The sequence below is a fragment of the Octopus sinensis genome, linkage group LG4 (assembly GCF_006345805.1).
Source record: "Octopus sinensis linkage group LG4, ASM634580v1, whole genome shotgun sequence".
In the NCBI taxonomy this organism is placed as follows: domain Eukaryota; kingdom Metazoa; phylum Mollusca; class Cephalopoda; order Octopoda; family Octopodidae; genus Octopus; species Octopus sinensis.
Window position 1 is genome coordinate 4,447,799 of NC_043000.1, and position 7,500 is coordinate 4,455,298.

The 7,500-nt window shown below is 35.7% G+C and overlaps 1 long non-coding RNA gene across 1 annotated transcript in view; it reads right to left on the reverse strand.

Annotated features, from left to right (window-relative positions):
- Positions 1 to 3,740, reverse strand: part of LOC118762856 — a 7,602-nt gene extending 3,862 nt beyond the window's left edge. The window contains exon 1 of the long non-coding RNA XR_004998598.1: positions 3,660 to 3,740. This is a non-coding gene — a long non-coding RNA (uncharacterized LOC118762856). The remainder of the gene's footprint in view (positions 1 to 3,659) is intronic.
- Positions 3,741 to 7,500: the final 3,760 nt, after the last annotated feature.

Here is a 7,500-nt window from a genome sequence, read left to right on the forward strand (position 1 = left end):
TATCTATCTATCTATCTATCTATCTCTCACTCTCTCTTCTCTCTCTCTCTCTCTATATATATATATATATATCCATCTATTTATCTGTCTGTCTGTCCATCCGTCTGTTTGTCAGTTTGTCTGTCTGTCTATATCTATCTATCTATCTATCTATCTATCTATCTATCCATCCGTCTGTCTGTCTGTCTGTCTGCCTGTCTATCTATCCATCTATATGTCTGTCTGTCTGTCCATCTATCTATCTAGCCATTTTTAAAAAAAAGTTTGGCTTCTTCTTTAGATAGGCCTCATACTTTGAGTGCCAATCAGATGAGGTTGCAATAGAAGGTTCATTCTCATTGTACTGTTCCATTCTGTGGTCACTGACATGTGGACATGCCCGAAGGCCCTATTCAGCTGACAAGTTCATGAAATGCTGTTACCACCATCACCTCATCCGACCACATGTGAATACCCTCAGCACTGCTATCATAGTCACCCTCCACCTCCGTCTTGGTGGCATCTGTGCTTCCTCATCCTTTCATTTACTTATTTGTTTTTTAATGTTAATATTGTAAAGGTATTGGACTGGATGGGATTGCCCATGGTCAGTCCACTGCAAGATGAAGGCCTCAGTATGGTCTCCCCACTCAACCATAGTCTGATGTGGAGGCTGTGAATTTGATCTTGAGATCATACTGGTTTGATGAGCCTACTCTGCCACACTGACTCAACATGGCTTTGGAGAGGGGTGCAGTTTTTATACTCACACCCAGGAGTAGTTAAGTCAAATACTTGACCCCACTGTTCAACTGGTATTTATTTTAATGCATTTCTATATTTAAGAGATGAAGAATTATATACATTATTTACATTATTTACGTTCGACGATATTTGTCCTCGTCTTGTTTGTTGTTAACACAATGTTTCAGCTGATATACCCTCCAGCCTTCTTCAGGTGTCTTGGGGAAATTTCGAACTGGGTTCTCATTCCTAAGGTATTTTTCGATGTTATTATTATTATTATTGTTATTGTTATTGTTCAGGTCACTGCTTGGAATTGATCTCGGAATTTTGGGGTTAGTAGCCCACACTCTTAATCACTACGCCATATGCTCATGGGCATATGGCTTAGTGATCTAAACAATAACAACAACAACAACAACAACAATAATAATAATAATAATAATAATAATAATAACATCAAAAAATAGCTTAGGAATGAAAACCCAAGTTTGAAATTTCCCCAAGACACCTGATGAAGGCTGGAGGGTATATCAGCTGAAACATTGTGTTAACAACAAACAAGATGAGGACAAATATCTATCGAATGTAAATAATGTAAATAATGTGATATTTAGAAAAGGACAAAAGGCAAAGTCAACCTCAGAAGAATTTGAACATGGAACATATGGACAGATGAAATACTACTAAGCATTTCACCCAGCGTGCCAGTGATTTGACCAGCTTGCTGCCTGTATAGCTATATTCATCATAATGAAGCCTATTGTATGAGTTGTTCTGATCACATTGTACAATGTTAACATAAATATACTACGGTTTACTAATTTGATTCTATGCTGTGTAGGTGTATTGATTGTAATTAAGCCTATCATATGAATTATTCTGATCAAACTGTAGAACTTTACAGCAAAAACCCATAAATTTTCTTGGCTATTAAAACTGCTTACACATGTTGTTGCTGCTGTTGTTGTTGCGCAACAGATCAATCCTAATGAAGCAATGTAAAGGCTGCCATATTTGCTTGTATATCTAATTTATAATGCTATATAATGTTATATAATAAATCTGATTATTTATGTAATAAACATCATATATTAACAACTAAACAGTATATAATATACATACATACATGTGTTTGAGTGTGTATGTGCGTGCGCATGTGTGAGTGTGTAATTATATATATATATATATATGTATGTATTATGTTATATATAAAAGATATTAACTGGATATATTATAAACTACATGTAAGATGTAACATATTACACATGGTATAAAGCATATCTAATTATTTCTTATATTATTTAGGCTCCAGGTCAACCATGATTCAGTGAAATCTATGATCAAAGATTTCTAATCATGATCGTTCTATGTTTCATTTATCTCATAGTCTACTTTATCAATATGTTCCTTTTTCTCTTTTTCATTTGTTTGATAGTGAATTGAGATGATTTGCAGGTGATTTTGTTGGTATTTTTAGCAGGTCAAGGTAACCATACAAAGGCTTTCTCTCTCATTGGCTCTCAAGCTCACACATTCTCCACCAAGATATATCTGTTTAGCTAGTTATAAATCCCCATATATATATAGGAGTGGCTGTGTGGTAAGTAGCTTGCTAATCAACCACATGGTTGCGGGTTCAGTCCCACTGCGTGGCATCTTGGGCAAGTGTCTTCTGCTATAGCCCCGGGCCGACCAATGCCTTGTGAGTGGATTTGGTAGACGGAAACTGAAAGAAGCCTGTCATATATATGTATATATATGTATATATATATATGTGTGTGAGTGTGATTGTGTGTCTGTGTTTGTCCTGTAGCATTGCTTGACAACCGATGCTGGTGTGTTTACGTCCCCGTTACATAGTGGTTCGGCAAAAGAGACCGATAGAATAAGTACTGGGTTTACAAAGAATAAGTCCCGGGGTCGATTTGCTCGACTAAAGGCGGTGCTCCAGCATGGCCGCAGTCAAATGACTGAAACAAGTAAAGAGTATATATATATATATATATTATATATATGAGAAAAACATCCCCTGTCCAATGGACAGTGCTGAGTTGTCAAACATTTAAACCAAATTTTCTCAAAACAACTTGTCCGACCATCCCATAGGCCTCTCCTTTGAGAAACACTGATTTAACCTAAATTTGAGACACCAGCAAAAGAAGAAATAAAGATAGACTTTTTTTTTATTCCAAAGAAAAACGATTTTATTCACACCAATATGCAACTGAAGAGTTTAAAGTACCAGTAATGATAAGGCTGTTGACTGGGAGAGCACAAACATGGTTTAAACAGTAAGCTTGGCAGGAAAGAAACATGCCTTAAAGTAGTACAGAAACAACAAAAAATGGAAGGTGCAGTTATGTACAGGTTGACGGAAGAAAAGCAGGACAAAAACGGCTTTATCGATGGCATTCTCACCTGGAATCGGTTTTTGTAATTTTTTCAAGACTTATTCACGCCCTGATACTGTCGGTATCTACATATCAAATTTGAGGGCAATCGGATGGAAGGTGCCCGAGATCCTAGAAGACACACACACAGACAGACAGAACGGATTTTATATAATAGATAGTGTTGATAATGAAGAGGAGAGTGGAGATTTTATTCTTATCTGAAAACTTCTTTATTTAAAAGTTTTCTACAACATATATGTCTGACCTACATATGTTTCAACTGCAGTGAGTACACATTACTTTGTATGCAATTATACATTCTACTCATTGCAGTTTCATCAAGGGTACATCACTCACGACCTTTTCAAAGTGAACTGATTCAAACAAGCGTCCTGCATTGGTATTCACTTAAAGGTAATAGCATTATTGTTTATATTTGATAGAATGCTGGTCTTATAATCACCTCTGCTGGTATTACAGTTGAAGTATGTTTTTAAAGATGTTTATTCAATTTCGATTAATTGTAGCAATTTTGTTTACATGTTGTTGTATGGAGTACATTATTTATTCAGAGGTATTGTACTTATTTTGGGTTTATACCCTCAATTATTGTTATTATTATTATTCTTTCGTAACACTGTGTAGGTAAAAATCCACCAGAGTCTTTATTCATCTGTCAAGTCTTCTTAAGGCAACTGGAAATCCCATGCAAGATTGATGTCTTACAAAAAGTAGCCTTATTAGGCACAGCACACATCTTAAGGAAAGTATTATCTGTCTGAGGTCCTTGTTGTGACTTGACAAATGTGAGTATTTTATAATATATTAATCAAGTTTTACTTAATTTTCTTAAATGCTTTTTTTCAGGTCAATCCTGCTCTGAATGTAAATTTTCATTACAGGTAACACTTATTCCTTGTTGAACAACAAAATATAGAATATTAAGATTATTTAAACATTTTTGTGGCTATATTACTTTGAAATACATTGCTTTTGTTTTAATTAATTTTGAAAAATTGGAAGAATTTACTAAAATAACTTTAACATTACTAAGCTGGTAGTTGGAACACAAATTAACCTGAAATTTTGCTGAGAGGCTTGAATAGTTTTCTGCATCAGATTTTCCTCCTCATCAGTAAATGCTTTTTTCTAGGTTCTTGATCTGTTTGTAAATGTTTATTAAAGGCAACGCATGTTCCTTGTTGAATAACCAACTATGGAATATTTAAATAATTTTAACACTTTTGTTACCATATTTCTGTTGAAATTTTGTTTCAATTTTGAAAATAATAAAGGATTTGATGAAATAACTTTAATATAAAACTGGTATTTGGAATATAAATCAATATAAAATTTTGATGAAAGTTTTTAATTTAGATAATTCTAAAATATGAATTTTGTATCATAGAACAAGGATGGGAGCAGTTTAAGGTGGTTGGGTATCAAAAGGGTTAAACATACCAAAAAAATATGTTTCTGGTGGGAGTGGAAGCTATTTACCATGATGGTGCCAGCTCTTTACCATAATGCTGCCATGATGGTCCACATTCTGTAATTATGTGCCAAGTGGTGGTGGTGGTGGTTGTGGTGGTAGCAGGAACAATATTGATGGTGGTGGTGGTGGTGGTGGTGGCTAGCTGCAGATCAACCCGCATTCGGAAGAACTATGATCAAAGGCATTCCAACCATGACTATCCTATCTTCTTCCTATGTGCCAAGGGAACCCATTCCCTGCCAAAGACCACATTAGCCAACAAGTTCCTTTTTAAGATATTAAGGTGTGATCTGAGTAAGATTTAGCTGCTATTTCAAGCAAGCCAAACAGCAACATAGAGGCTCCCTCACAAAGTTTATATATTGGATATTGAGCATCAAAGTAATTGACCACACTCAATGGTTACAAAAGTACAAAGGGACTGACTCCTTAGATACAGCTAGCCATCACCACAAACTCAAGATATTAATGACTCAAGAGCTCTCGTCTCAAATGAAATCCTATTTCATCTTTGTTGTTATTAGAAATGAAACATAAATTCCCTCTTTGTTCTTCACTTAGCATTTTCTCTTGCCGACCCTTTCATAATAGGATCAAATTACTATTGACTACTATTACCATAAAAAAAATCATCTGGACAAATATTTGTGGCAATCACTAAAATTCTGATGTCAGATATTTTTATAATTATCTTTAAAAGAGACAGAACTTGGTGGAAATTATTTTCTTTAGATTAGATTATCTTTACTCTCACTTCGTTTCACTTCACTTGATGTTTAACAGGGTTGATGAACTGTTTCAGCTTGTTCAACATTGATTTCATACGACATTAGCTTTCTTTCAATTCTACTCACCCTAATCAGCTAACTTTATGGTTTTATAATTGCTTTCTAATTCCTTGGAACAACCAATTTCAAGAAAACTTATTGCTGTTCAGATGTGCTTCTTCAGATTGAAACACTCCAAGTATTGATGTGAATAACTGGTTCATCTAATTATATTGATATAATATAAGTGATTGCTAATTTAGACACAAAACCACAAGTGTATGGGATTGGGTATTGCTGATTAAATAATTTTCAGTACTTAACCAGTACTTAATTGATCAGCCCTAGAAGAATGAAAAGCAAAGCTGGCCTCAGAAAGATTCAAACGGCCAGTTTAGAAGCATTTCAGAATGCCATGCCAAGAATCTGTCCCTCATTAGCTTTGTTAGGTCGTCAATTTTATGATATTTGTCTCTCCTAATAGCATCTGTGTAGGTGAGTTGTCTTTGTCCTCTATATGACAAAAGGAATTTCACAATGCAGCAGAATGTAAAAGGACACGAATGAATATTACAAGGAGATTTTCTCCAAACACCTTTGTCAAATGTATCATCCACAGCCCTTATGTGATATGTATTGATAATGGAGTGACAAAAATGGCTGACATTCTTGATTTCTAAGAGACAATCAAGTAAGCAATAAACTCTCCGGTATCTTTTACTCTTTTACTTGTTTCAGTCATTTGACTGTGGCCATGCTGGAGCACCACCTTTTAGTCGAGCAAATCGACCCCAGGACTTATTCTTTGTAAGCCTAGTACTTATTCTATCGGTCTCTTTTGCTGAACCGCTAAGTTACAGGGACGTAAACACACCAGCATCGGTTGTCAGGCGATGTTGGAGGGACAAACACAGACACACAAACATATACACACACACATACATACATATATATATGTACATATATATGACGGGCTTCTTTCAGTTTCCGTCTACCAAATCCACTCACAAGACTTTGGTAAGCCCAAGGCTATAGTAGAAAACACTTGCCCAAGGTGCCACGCAGTGGGACTGAACCTGGAACCATGTGGTTGGTAAGCAAGCTACGTACCACACAGCCACTCCTATGCATACACAGCCACTCCTACACCTAAAAGGATAATTATTTGTATTCCTTACCACAGTTGAATAATGAAATGCTGTCTGAGTCACCATTCATTCTATAGTTCAGAATTTGGTCCTTCACATCAAAACCAATATGACCCCCTTCTTATAATTTAGTCTCTAAGACTAGAATGTTCGATTCTAACCCTTTATTTTATAGTTGAACAGGAAAAATATTCATGGTCTTCTAAAAATTAGTAAACAGGACTTTAAAAATCAACTGGGATCCTGATATTTGGTTGACTAAAGTATTTTCTTTAAAAACAAAATAAACCAAGATTAGATAATCCTCCGTCTCCTCATCATCATCGTTTAACGTCCGTTTTCCATGCTAGCATGGGTTGGACGGTTCGACCGGGATCTGGGAAGCTAGGTGGCTGCACCAGACTCCAGTCTGATCTGGCAGTGTTTCTACAGCTGGATGCCCTTCCTAACGCCAACCACTCCGTGAGTGTAGTTGGTGCTTTTTACGTGCCACCGGCACAGATGTTTATTAAAAAGATAAACAAGCTGAAAAGCTTAAGGAGCTGTTGATCACAGTATTTGAGCTTTAACTTCTGTTGTTGTTGTGATTTAACCACAGGCCAGCTTTAATCAAACAGACCTATGATGGAAACATTCTAACTATAACAGTCCAATCTCGTTTCCATGCATTGCATCTAGGCCTACTTTGTCTAATGTATCCTTCCTTTATTAAGATAACAAAATGTGGTTTAAAAGAAATTTTTGGTATTGTTTCTAGCAGGCTGAGTGAGCAGAAAAAGGTTCCCATTTTGGCTCATGGCTACTGATATTATGCGTATATGTGAAATAGTTAAGTAGCATGCAGTATGACACTACCTGTGCATAAGTCTTCTAGTTAAATACCTGGCAGGTATTTCACTATGATTCAGTGTCCTACTCCAGTAGAGATTTTATCTTTCATCTGCTTAACACCATGAAGTTATTTGTTAAGT